We start from the raw sequence: 13,334 nt of genomic DNA, 5'->3' as shown, positions 1-13,334 counted from the left end.
CACTTCTCTTTTTCAAGTCCATAATATGTATGTGTGTTGTGTTCTTTTAAAGTGTGAGATATATATTACACTTTTATTTATAAAGTTAATAAAAAGAATATCAGTTGAAATAAATGACAACCAATAAAGTCCACAGAAAATGAGGAATTATCACATTCATAAATCCACCATAATGTAAGGTACAGAGACTGATGTTTTCACTTTTTGAATCTTTGGTACCTCTCTGTATCATCTGCCCAGACGTATATACTGCAGGATGGGAGTTCCTAACCTTTTTTGTATTATGGACTCCTTTACCAGTATAGTGAAGCCTAAGTATTCTTCTTGAAATAATGTTTGTTGCCATATTAATAACTGAAATAAATGCTAAAGGTCAGTTTGAGGTCAGCAAAAATGGATAATTTTTCCTTCCCAAGTTCACAAGTGCCCCAACCCCTCCCTTCTAAAGTTCATTTACAGACTGTTTAGAGGGTTGTAGACCTCAAATTATGGATCTCATTCATTCTACATTCAGATTCATGTTGACCTTTAAGCAAATGGGCATCCTTTATCCATTTGCTCTTTGCAATGAGAATGACTAGGCCAAACTTCTTTTGGAGTACTACCATTCTCTTCCTAAAGGCTTTGCAATGTCTTGGACTGGGATACAATATTACATGCTAAGTGGTACAGTGAATTGAATGCCAGTTCTTGAGTCAGGAACACCTGAATTCAAATCTGTCCTCAGATACTTAATGAGCAAATCACTTAGTTTCTTATTTGCCTCAGTTTCTTTATTTGTAAAACAGAGATATTAATAATACCTACATCATAGGTTATGAAGATAAATGAAGTAATGAAAGTAAAGTAAATATATATATATATATATATATGTATATATATATATATATAAGTTAAAGTACTTAGCATATTTGGGGCAAATAGTAGTTGTTATATAAATATTACATAGTACTTAAAAATGCTTATAAAATTGAGTTTTAAAAACGTTCAATATATTTTAGAAAAAAAGGGGAAATGGATTTGTGATTAGTTAGAAGAAATGTAGGCGGAGTAAAAATCACCCAATTACATCAACAGAAAGAATGAGAAAAGGAAGGAAGAAAGGAAGGAAGGAAGGAAGGAAGGAAGGAAGGAAGGAAGGAAGGAAGGAAGGAAGGAAGGAAGGAAGGAAGGAAGGAAGGAAGGAAGGAAGAAAAAGAAAAAAGAAAGTCATTTTTGATTGGATTTTTTTTAATGTACTCTCTAGCTCACTGAATCTGAAATTCTGGGTCTAAAGTTAGCCATATGAATTCATCTGTGTTGATGAGAGCACTTAAGTATCTGTGGTCAGGCCTGTGGCTAGCATTAGATCACTGGAGTGGTTCACATAGCCATGGGCATGGAGAAGCATGTTCACTCTATTTGAAGCCTACTCTGGCCTCTAATGAAAAATATGATGAAGTGACTTGCTTGCACACTCTTGAAAAATGGCATCTCAAGCTCTCTCTTGCAAAACAAGACATTCCATTGATTAGGGTAAGTAGAAAGTCAGCCACTGATGAGGGAATCAGTGCCCAGAGCATTTTGCAAGCATCTGCTTGGTTTTTTCAAGGTTTTTAGGTCTTAGGGTAAGTCTAGCTTGTGAAAGTGAGTGAGACATTCATATTTGAAAGGGAAAAAGAAATCCTGAACAGACATGGGAAACAAATGGTGGGTTTCATTTTCTGCTGAAATTAGAAAACCAGATTTTACCACCAAGCTGTCTTCATTCTCTCTAATCTTTGCCATTTCACATTGGAATTTCTGATTCTAAATTCTGTAATTCACACTTGGTTCATTTTTTAACAACAGTTTTATTGCTTATAAAAATAATGGGGTGCTGTCACAGTTAAAGAACCATGTTTTATTCAGTCCTGGTGTTTTTCCTACATTATCAAAATAAACTAGTTCCTGACAGGAGAGCACTCTGGTCCCTACTGCTGTAGTCCAAAAAAAATTTTCACTATGGTTAGATGATTGAGTGATCTCATTCAAAGACAGGGGTACTGAAGTTAAAAATGAGAGCAATTTAAGAGCTTTAATCAGCTCTTAACAAAGTATTAGGCAGCTAGGTGGTACAGTGGATAGAGTTGTGGGCCTGGAGTCCCAAATTTCTGAGTTCAAATTCAGTCACTCTTACTGTGTGACCCTGAGCAAGTCACTTAAGTTATTTGTCTCAGTTTCCCAGTCTGTAATAGAAGATAACAATGGCACCTACCTCCTAGAGTTGTTGTGAGGATGGAATAAGATAATGATAATAAAGCAGTCAGCATAGTACCTGACTTCTATTGTTATTGTTGTTATGAAAATAAATATAACAAGGGATACTTAACTACTGCCCAAATGAAGGGCTGGGTGGGACCTTTGGAAAGTACTTTGCAAACCTTAAATTATTATTATTATTTTCTTTTTATTTATTAGTAGTAAAATAATTAATTTATTAATTAGATAATTAATTACATTATCACCAAAAATAAGCTTTGAACTTACCTTAAAACCTTCTAGATGCCTTCTACCTATCTGCCTCAATCCTCTTCAGCCTCTTCCTCTCCTCATTTCATCCTTTCTCCGCTCTTTCTTTGCCTACTTCCTCATCTCCTACAATTCAGCCTCATATTTTCTTCCACAATTTTCTTCACTGTGTGTATATGTGCATAGCAGGATGTATTACTCTTCTTTCCCTCTCCCTCTTCCCTACATTCTCCTCCCATCTTTCCTTCCATCCTATGCTTCTAGGCTCTCCAGTAAGTTTAAGTTTGAATCCTACTTCAGACCTTACCAAGATATGTGACAGAACAATTTAAGTCTCAAAGTTTCCTCATTCCTCAAATCAGGAAAATAATGCTTATGTTAAATTTGGTTCAAGGACTACAGTGAAATATAGATTAAACCTGTTCTTTTTGGTTCCAGAGAGTATGCTGGATAGAAATTTTAATGAAGATAATCTAGGCTTGATATGAGGAAAAATTTTCTAACAATTAGAGCAATCTTGACTCAGGAGTTATCCCTCTCAAACACAGCTCCCCCCCCCCCCCCCCCCACTCCAATCATTAGAGATATTCAAAGAAAAACTGACTGAATATTTAGGTTCATGTTTTACTTAATGGTAATTTAAGCCTTTTCTAACCCTTCTAACTTTGATTCTGTAATATTTGGTGTTCCTTCTTTCTCTAAAGTTTTTCTATTCTGTAATTTTGCATGAATGGTAGAATCATTTAATCATTTAGGATTTAGAGTTTTGGACTTCAAGTCAGAAAGACCCGAGTTCAAATCCTACTTCTAAAACTTACTAGCTGTGTGATCTTGGGCAAATCACTTAACCACTCTCAGTCTCAATTTCTTCATCTACAAAATAGAGATTAAAAAAATAGCACTGACCTTTCAAAGTTGTTGTGAGCATTGAATCAGATAACATGGAAAATTCCTTGTAGAACTTGAAACTATATCAATGCTAGCTAGCTGTTATTAAGTCAACTTCAGTGAGTCCTTATAGAATTGGAAGTGGCCAGATTAAACCTTCATGAACCCCAAATATTGAAATCAGTCTTCCCTACATTCAGCCAATTGGCTGCAGACTGGGAATTTACAGAAACTGACTTGGTGTAGCTTCCAGGTAGCAACCGCCTTCCCCCTTTCTCCCAACCCATTCTCCTCCTTTGCGTTGCCAAGGGGGATATCACCTCTCTGTTGTGACTGAGTCATAAGGCTGGAAGGAATTAGCCACGTAATAGTGGTCTGCACTCAACCTCATGTGTGGTTTATTTAACATCTTGAAGTATTTTTCGAATAGTTGGGGTTTGGCAGAAGCTGATACTCTCCCTGCCAAGTCCCCAGCCTCCTTTCATGTCAAGCTCGGGTGTACCAAGTAGCAAATTTTATCCTGTTGATTCTGCCGCATGTTAACTTGCCTCATCAAAATGGTGCCTTCAAACAAGTGGTTTGACATGAAAGCAAGCAAACTGTGGACTTTTAATCAAGGTTCTGTGTTAACAAGCTCCCTCCTGGGCCATTTTCTTAACCATGAACTGATTCTGTCTGTCATGTTTCCATCACTTCAAATCTTTCAAATGAGAGTGGATTCTTCTGCTGAAGTCACTAGTGACTGTTCTTACAAGTAGCCTTTAATAAGGCCTGGTAGGGAAAGAAGAAGTCCATCTATCAGATGCTTCCGAGAATTTCCTGAGCAGAATGCAAAACCTAGAGACACACAGTGAGCATAGTAAGAGAACAAATACTGAACAGTTCAGAGTTTCTTGACCTTATTTCTGTCCTGGACCACCTTTGGCAATCTGATGAAACCTAGGGGACTCCTATGAATCATAATTTTAAAGAATTGAAAGAAATGAAAAATTTCAGTTGGAGATTAATGAAAATAAAGGCACATCCCCAGCCCTTCCATATTCACATCTCTTCTGAAATCTATCACTGGACACCAGTTTAAGAACCTCATGTATAGTAGAAAGAACTTTGGATTTGAAACAGAGGACCTGGATTCAGATCCCAGTTCTTATACTTACCATTCACTGTTTATTAGGTTAAACAAGCATCTCTGTCTTCTTTCTGGATATGGAAGGACTAAACTCAGTATTCTATAAAATTCCTTTTACTCAGTCAATCAAAGTGACAAAAAACAATTATTAAGTATCTACTGTGTACCGGTTACTGTGCTGAGCTCTGGGGATACAAAAAGGGGGAAAAGTCATTCATTGATCCCAAAGAGTTTACAAACTAATGAAAGAAGACAATGCACAAAAAGCAGCTGAAAAGCTTGGATACAGGGAGGTAAGGTACCCTTCACATGTGAAATATAATGAAGTCCAATCTAAAGAAGTTTAATCATGAGAGAAATGAAAATGACTGGCCAGGGAGTCATCTTTAAAGAGATTAGTTGACCCAGTCCTCTAATCACAGGGGTAGAGGCCACTGAGGATGCCAAAACTGGCACAATCTCCTAGGATAATGAGTCTCCTGAAAACAGGGTTCATGGGGGCATGATGAAGATCAGTCTCTTACATTTCCCCTCTCCAGCATTTGTATCCATGTGAAGTCAATTTAAAAATTAATCTCATTGGCAGGCCAATGGACTTTATCACCATGGAGTTTAATCTGAAATCATAGGAGCTGGGTTGGAACTCTTATTTCTCCACATACTCATATGTCCTTGAGTAAATTAGTTACCTACTCTTAATTTATACTTTTTTACTTTTTATTCTTAATTTTAGTTTGCTAATGTTTAAAATGGGGAGGGTGGTTGAACTAGATGACCCCTGAGCTTTAAGTCTATAATCCTATGATCCCAACTGTGGAAAATGTTTCAATATCAGGAAAATGCTCTCATGATGTCCAGATCCTTTGGAAAGATCAGAGATGGACAAAGAACAGATGGATGATAAAACTTTAATGTATCCAGGACTTGTAACATGCCCTGACTCCAAAACAGCAAGGATTAAAGGATTAATTTCAAGGATGTTGGTTTCTAAAGGCATGCCCCAGAGATCTGCCCTGAACTTTGGGCACTTCAATATTTTTATCAATGACTTGAATAGGCAAAAGGTTTATCAAATTTGTGGATATCATGGATCTGGAACAATTAGAAAATATGTTGGATAAAAAGAGCCAGGATCCAAAATTATTTCAACAGGCTCTTGAAATATTAGGTCAAATCTAATCATATGAAATGAACTAGAAATAAAAGTATGCTTGGGTTAAACAAAGCAATTTCTTGAGAACAAGAGGATCAAGGCATGGAATGAAAAAATTACTTTATGAAAAATATCAATTAGTTTGAAAAATGTCTTGGGAGCATTAAGACCATGGTGAGCCAGAGGTGTGCATTACAGTTACAAAAACTAATGTAATTTTTTTCTTAATATTTCTACAGAGTCAAAATGTCATTCCACTATGTAGTTACTCCTTCTGCCAATGCTACTGGCAACTTGGATGTGTTCTCTCATCTTTTGTGATATCTATCCACTTTGATACATAAATTTCCCATGAAGGAAGAACCTACCCATCACACTGAAGGCCTTCCTATGATTCCTTTCCTATTTAATGCAAATCAATGCAGCATTCAAGATATCTATCTGTTATCCCTTATATTACATGACATGCTCACATTTTCCAGTTATACAAGTCCTTGATGAAATGGTTTTAGGCTACATTTGTAGAGATATAGTATCAAGAATGGCAGGGGTAATTGTTCTTCTGTATTCTATGCTACAGCCAGAGAAAGATATGCATACAGTTATTCAAAAACGGGTAACATTTCAAGAGGGATATTTATTGGGCTTAAAAATAGACAACAAAAATGGACAATTAGTATTTATACTAATTAGATTAAAATTCACAACATATAAAGACTGATTGAGAAACATGAATTTGTTTATTTTTTTAATTTAATACATTTTACTTTTTTCAATTACATGTTAAAACAATTTTTAACGTTTGATTTTTTGAAAGGTTCAATATCAAATTTTATACCTCTCTCCCCAACTATCTAGGATGGTAAGCAATCAGATATAGGTTTTATGTCTGATTATATTTATATACATATATATGTAATATGCAATCATGTTAAATATTTCCATATAAGTCATTTAGTATAAAAGCACTTGAATAAAAGAAAAAAATAAAATATCATACTTTAGTCTATATTCAAACAATATCATTTCTTTCTCTGGAGATAGTATGTTTCATTATGAGTTCTTTGATTCACTGAATTGATGAGAATAGCTTAGTCATTCACAATTTTTCATTGTACAATATTTTTGTTACTATGTACAGCATTTTCCTAGTTCTATTCATTTCACTTTGCATCAGTTCATGTTTACTTTATTAAGTTTTTCTGAAAATATTCTGCTTATCATTTCTTATAGCATGATAATCCATCACAACCATATATACAGCTTGTTTAGCTATTTCCCCAATTGATTGGTAACTCTTCAGTTTCCAATTTTTAGTCACTACAAAAGAGTTCATCCAAATAAATCTGGCCTTGGAGTCAGGAGGACAGAAGTTCAAATCCAACTTCAGACACCTGACTCTTAGCTGTGTGACATTGAGCAATTCATTTAACCCTAACTGCCTTGTATCCAGGGTCATCTCCAGTCCTCTTGATCCATATCTGGCCACTGGACCCAGATGATTCTGGAGGAGAAACTGAGGCTGGTGACTTAGCACATCACCCTCTCACTCAAATCCAATTGACGTGTTTGTCATGGCATCACTTCCCCAATGTTGTAATAATCTTTTTCCAAAATGAAGGACAAACATTATGTCTTTAGGAAATGGACCTAGAAGTGGTATTGCTAAATCAAAGGGAATGACAGTTAAATAACTGATGTAATTTAGTCTGGAAAAGAGGAGACTGGGGGTAGGGAGAGGGTAAAAGGAAGGAAAGGTCAGGGCATAATCTATCTCACTAAGAAAGGGCATAGATTTATTCTACTTGTCCCCTTAGGACAAAACTTGGACCAGTGATTGGCAATTGCAGGGAGACAGATTTTTGTTCAAAATGAAAGCTTCCTAACAATCATAACTGTCTGAAAATGAAATGGGATACTCTGGGAAATAGTGCATTTATTATTATTAGAAATATATAAACAGAGACTGACTGACTCTTAATTTTTATATAGGGTTCATAGTTCAGTGAGATCTCTTCCAAATCTAAGAGTTGACAAAGTAAAAGAAGTTCATTAGATGGGTCATGAGTTGGTGGGGAAGGACAAAGAGGCTGGGTTGTGTAGATTTATATTCCCCTGTGTGTATATATATATATATATATATATATATATATATATATATATATATATATATCCAACTGAAATAGAGAATTTAGACTAGTAAAGAATTCCTAAGTATGACAAATGCCAATTTTGCCTGAATCTATAGGCCACTTTTAACATCATTGAGTATGAGTTTCCATCTTACCCCTTCATTCCACCTTTCTTCTCCACTCAAGTTCAGATAAAAACTGGTATCTTTGTGAATGCCAAAACTTTGTTGAGAAGGATCATGTATTCTATCCTTTAATATTTCTTCTTCTGCTTCCAAACAAGTGAGTAGTATAATATGGCTAAATAATTTCATAATCTAGAAATGAAAGCCTACTGTGAAGTAATGGAAAGACAACAAGTCAACAGGAGAGTCAGGCTCATGTTAAATGCTTCCATCACATTCCTGCATATTAGATGAGTTTCTCCCCCTCTTACTTACACTTTTCTTAAATGAAAGGGTTTAAATAGATCATCTCTAATGTCCCTTTGGATGTAGAAGCCTCAGATAAGATAAGCCTTCTAAGTTCTACAACAAAAGTCTATTAATAATTGTTTCCTTTGGAAACTATTTCTTGCTAAATGAAAATACATGATTATTGACCACAGAAAACTCATTCGTGAGTTGAGGGGGGAACAGAAATAGTGAGAAGTAAAATTTGGCTCCCTGCTGGGGAATTTCCAATAGCAACACTGTTCTTTGTTCGACATGTCTTACTGTGAATAAAATTGACTAAAGCAAATTCCCTTCAATTTTAAATTCTCACAAATCATAATCATTGAATAAAAGAATCTCACATTTGAAAGAGACCCCAGAAGCCATACTGTCCATTCAGTACTTGACAAAGAATCCCTGTGAAGGTGTCCTTGAAATTGGTCATTCAATCTGGCCTGAAGAGGGGAAATCTATCAGCTTCTAAAGTAGCTCATTCTACTTCAAGATAACTGTACTTGTTAGGAAATTTTTACTAGCAATTTAACAGACATTTAGATGGATAAAGATATATCTAGATACAGTATATCTAACATATAGATAGAGATCTAAAAATCAATATATCTCTCTGTTAGTCACTGTAAAACTTCCTAACAAGTACAGCATTCTTAAAGTATAATGAGCTACCTTTAAAGTTGGCAGATTCCCCCCCTCTTCTCAGACTGAATGACCAATATTAAGGATACCATCATGGGGATTCCTCATCAGGTACCAAAAAGCTAGTATAATTTCTGAGGACCCTTCCAGTTATGAGATAGATAAATAGAAAGATAGAAAGAAATATCTATATTGATTAATCTTTCCATATACTATATGCCTATATTTATGTATAAAAATATAGATAAGAATATATAAAATGTCTTGATAAAGATATGTTTATATAATTATGAGTCCTGCTCAAAAAACTAAGCCAAAGAGTATACAGAGGAGAGTATATAGAAAGGTTGAGATGACACAAAGTCCCTCTTTTTGTGAGTCTTAAAAGTTGAATATGTTGATAATGCACCAAGAAGTAGCTATAAAACACTACATTATTTGATAGAAGGGGGCAAAATAACCCAAAGTATTTTATAAGGTTGGACAAGACTACTGAGTAGAGGGGATACAGGTGAGATTAATCAAGGAATTTCAGTAAAGATAGAATTAGGGATGGATGGAAATTCAACTGGTGAAGTTGGGGTAGGAAGATATCTCAGGAAGAAGGAAATAGTGAGCAAAGACATGATTTTCAGAAAGTGTTTTTTTTTTTTTAGAGCAAAACAGGATATATAAGAGAGTAGTTTGGAATGTCATGGAAGGTAAGTGGTACTAGATTTTGAAGGTGCTAGGTGAGTGCTAGGTGAAGATGTTGGAGTATTATGTGAGAGGTCTAGGGAGTCATTGAAGATTTGTGAATAAAAGATAATATAGGAGACTTAGTGCATAAGAAAATGTCTGAAAATAGTGTGAAAAGTAGATCATAGGATCTAGAGTAACTTGTTAAATGAATTTTGTAATTAGCTAGAAAGATGGTATTCCTTCCACCCTCCCTTCCCACCCCTCTCCCTTTATTAAAGTAATGGCAGATTACTTTACGAAAGTAATGGCAGATGTCACAGAAAAGCAAAGTATAGAATGAACATTGCAACTGATTAAAAATAAATCAACAGAAAGGGAAAAAAGAGTTAATGAAAATGAATGTAAATTTAATGGCACTCTATCCACTGTGTCAGCTGCTCTTCTCTCTCTCTCTCTCTCTCTCTCTCTCTCTCTCTCTCTCTCTCTCTGTCTCTGTCTCTCTGTCTCTCTGTCTCTCTGTCTCTGTCTCTCTCTCTCTCTCTCTCTCTCTCTCTCTCTCTCTCTCTCTCTCTCTCTCTCTCTCTCTCTCTCTCTCTCTCTCTCTCTCTCTCTCTTTGCAAGGCAGTGGGGTTAAGTGGCTTGCCCAAGGCCACACAGCTAGGTAATTATTAACTGTCTGAGGCTGGATTTGAACTTAGGTACTCCTGACTCCAGGGCTGGTGCCTCTCTTTTTTAATTGATATTTTATTTTTCCAGATACATGTTATGATATGTTATCAACATTAAACCCATATAGATATGCACATTTTTGAGTTACATAATTTCCTTCCACCCTCCCTTCCCACCCCTCTCCCTTTAGTGGTGAACAGTCAGGTGAATATTGCTTATATTAAACATGTTTACACATGTTTAGTCATTTTCAGTATGAGGAATTAGGAGTAAAGGAAAGAAATGCACAGGAGAAATTTTTTTAAAAGTTATTGTAGTGTTCATCAGATTCTGAAGGGTTTTTTGATTGGCTTTTTGTAATGTTTTGTTTTCTTATTCCTCTGGATAGGAATAGCACTGCCTTTTACTCTCTTGAGGATAATTTTAAAGTTACTTGAAAAATATACCCCCAAATCTTTCTCCATTCTTTAGAACTCTTTTGAGTATGATTTGCATTGATGGAGGGAGATTCCCATACTTGCTCCACTAAAGTATTACAGCCCTGTGAGCAAAGTATTATAATGTGTGCTAGTGAGAGATGAAAAATTCCTATAAGATGAAAAACTTGTTTTCATGGAGCCTATTTACACTAAGTTATTCATTAGAACTAAGTCAGAAGACAATAAAACATTTTAAAAAGAGAATATTAGAATTTGAAGAAACTTTTGAAATCTCATTGTATCCTATAATTTTGAAGATGAGATTTGGCTGTGTTAAGGTCACACAACAAGTTACTATAATATAAAAGAGTCTGGGAATAGTGTGAAATTTGTATCTTAGAGTCTAGAGAAACTTTTTTAATAAGAGGACTTTAATAAAGAGGCAAACTGCCACAAGACACTGATTCTTCCATTTACTGTTGATATGAATCTAGTCATGGAATTTCCTTCCTTTATCTCAATTCTGTAAAATACAAAATACTGTTATTGTTATTAGAAAAATCTTTTGTAAACCTTCTGAGAGAAAGGAATTGGAGTCAAGATAAAGAATGAGACACTGATTTTTGGAAATGGAAAATTTGAAAATTTATTTTGCTGCCTTATGTATATTTGTTACATGAACTTCACTTTTCTTTTATGTTGTGTAGGGGAAAAAGAATAAAAGGAAATAACCATTAATATAATATTTATTATGTGTCAGACATTGCACTAATTGCTTTACAAATATATATATATAATTTTATCATTACAACTGTTTTGGGAGGTAATTATCCCCATTTTATAGATGAGAAAACTGAGGAAGGCAGAGGTTAAATGACTAGCCCAAAGTCTGAGGCTAAATTTGAACTCAAGTTTTCCTGACCCCAGTCCCAAAGCTTTATCTAGTCAATAAATAATCAATAAACATTTTTTATGGGACCAACATTATCCTAAATCTTGTGAATAACAATAACATTTTAAAAAATAATCCCTATCATCAAAGAGCTTACAAATCTATTATACATTGCACAAAAGGAAGCCGAGATTGAATTTAGTTTGGAGCATGATGTTCTTGGAGTCCAAAAACAGAGTAACTGATGGAAAATGAAGCTAATTAGAGAGTCTGGAGTTCTCTAAAAAAGGAAGGCTTTAGCAAATTTAATGTTCTTCCCTCCAGTCCTTCTGTGATAAAGTATAAATTGCAGAGGGTACTGAGAGCATGTACTACTTAGCAGTTTCCAGAGAAAATATAATCTTTTTAAAAATATGAGTTATTAATATTATGGATATATTTCAAGTTGGAGAAATATCATAAATATACCTGTTGTATACATTCTAGTGTAAGTAAACTCTCTGAGTCCAAGGACCAGAGTGCTTTCTTGCACAATGAGAGAACTTAATGTGTCTTGAGTGAAATAAAATGGGCATCCTGGGGAAATGATAACTAAGGGAGTCCAGGCTTAGGTCTAGAGATAGAATGGAAAGTATTGCAAGGAGATTAGCAATAATGTCTACATATGATATGAGATTTAAAAAGTATATGGTTCGATTTATACCAGGTAGGCAGGGATGGTTCAATATTATAAAAACACTCAACATGCTCCAACAGAAATCACATGATTTTCTCAATAGATACTGAAAGACTTTGATAAAATACAACATTCATTCCTATTAAAAACACTAGAAAGTTTAGGAATAAATGGAGTTTTCCTTAAAATAATAAATAGTATCTATCTAAAAACCATCAACAAATATTTTGTGTAATGGGGATAAACTCAGAGTATTTCCAATAAAATTGGGGGGGAGTATATGATTCTTAAGAGCAAAGTCAAGGTCAAAGACTGGAATTTCAGTCAAACTAAAGAACTGGAGTCCAAATCGACAGCATCCAAGGTTTACAGCTAGGCAATAGGCATATGTAAAATATGGAGTCTGAGGATATGAACCCTTCAAAACATTCAGAGAGATTTCACTGGAATTCTACATTCCTATATGAATCAGTAAGAAAAAAAAGTTCTACCCTTACTCTAATACAATTACTGATTGATTCATTAATACAAAATCAATTATAGTTTGCTTTTATAACTATAATCAGCCTGCAGTCATAATTGTGGATATATCATTTAACAGATGTTAGCATACAATAATACTATAGAAACATTCCTACTCATGAAAATCACTAGGATTCCAGAAATAGTATATTCAGTCTGAACTAAGAAGTAAGAGTTTGAGATATAGGGAATTTAGCAAAAAACTCTAAGAGATGAATGAATACTCTGATGACTCTCTGAGCTCCTTTTAGTTAGTATACTCTTTAGTGATGGCAACCACAACCCACACATACTGGCTTGTCTTTTGCAGCTCTGCTCCATGTTTTTCCATAGGCTCGCTGCTGGAAGGGTGGGTTAGGATCCACCCAAGAAGCCAGGTGCCTTCTTCAATTGCTCTTGATGTCAATACAATATCATTGGAGTACATGGGGTATCCATCAGTTCATTCTTTGCCATCTCCACATGCTACATCTTCACTCATACATTCCTTTGATGACATCTCTTACTCCTTCTTATTCCTAATTCTTTGTAATATATGATAACATGATTGCTCACCACAGGTCTCTCTACTACCCATTGGGTTATTTTCAGTCTC

This window comes from Macrotis lagotis, chromosome 1 (genome assembly GCF_037893015.1).
Source record: "Macrotis lagotis isolate mMagLag1 chromosome 1, bilby.v1.9.chrom.fasta, whole genome shotgun sequence".
NCBI lineage: Eukaryota > Metazoa > Chordata > Mammalia > Peramelemorphia > Peramelidae > Macrotis > Macrotis lagotis.
The sequence above is the reverse complement of the archived record's forward strand: the minus strand, read 5'-3'. Positions refer to the sequence as shown.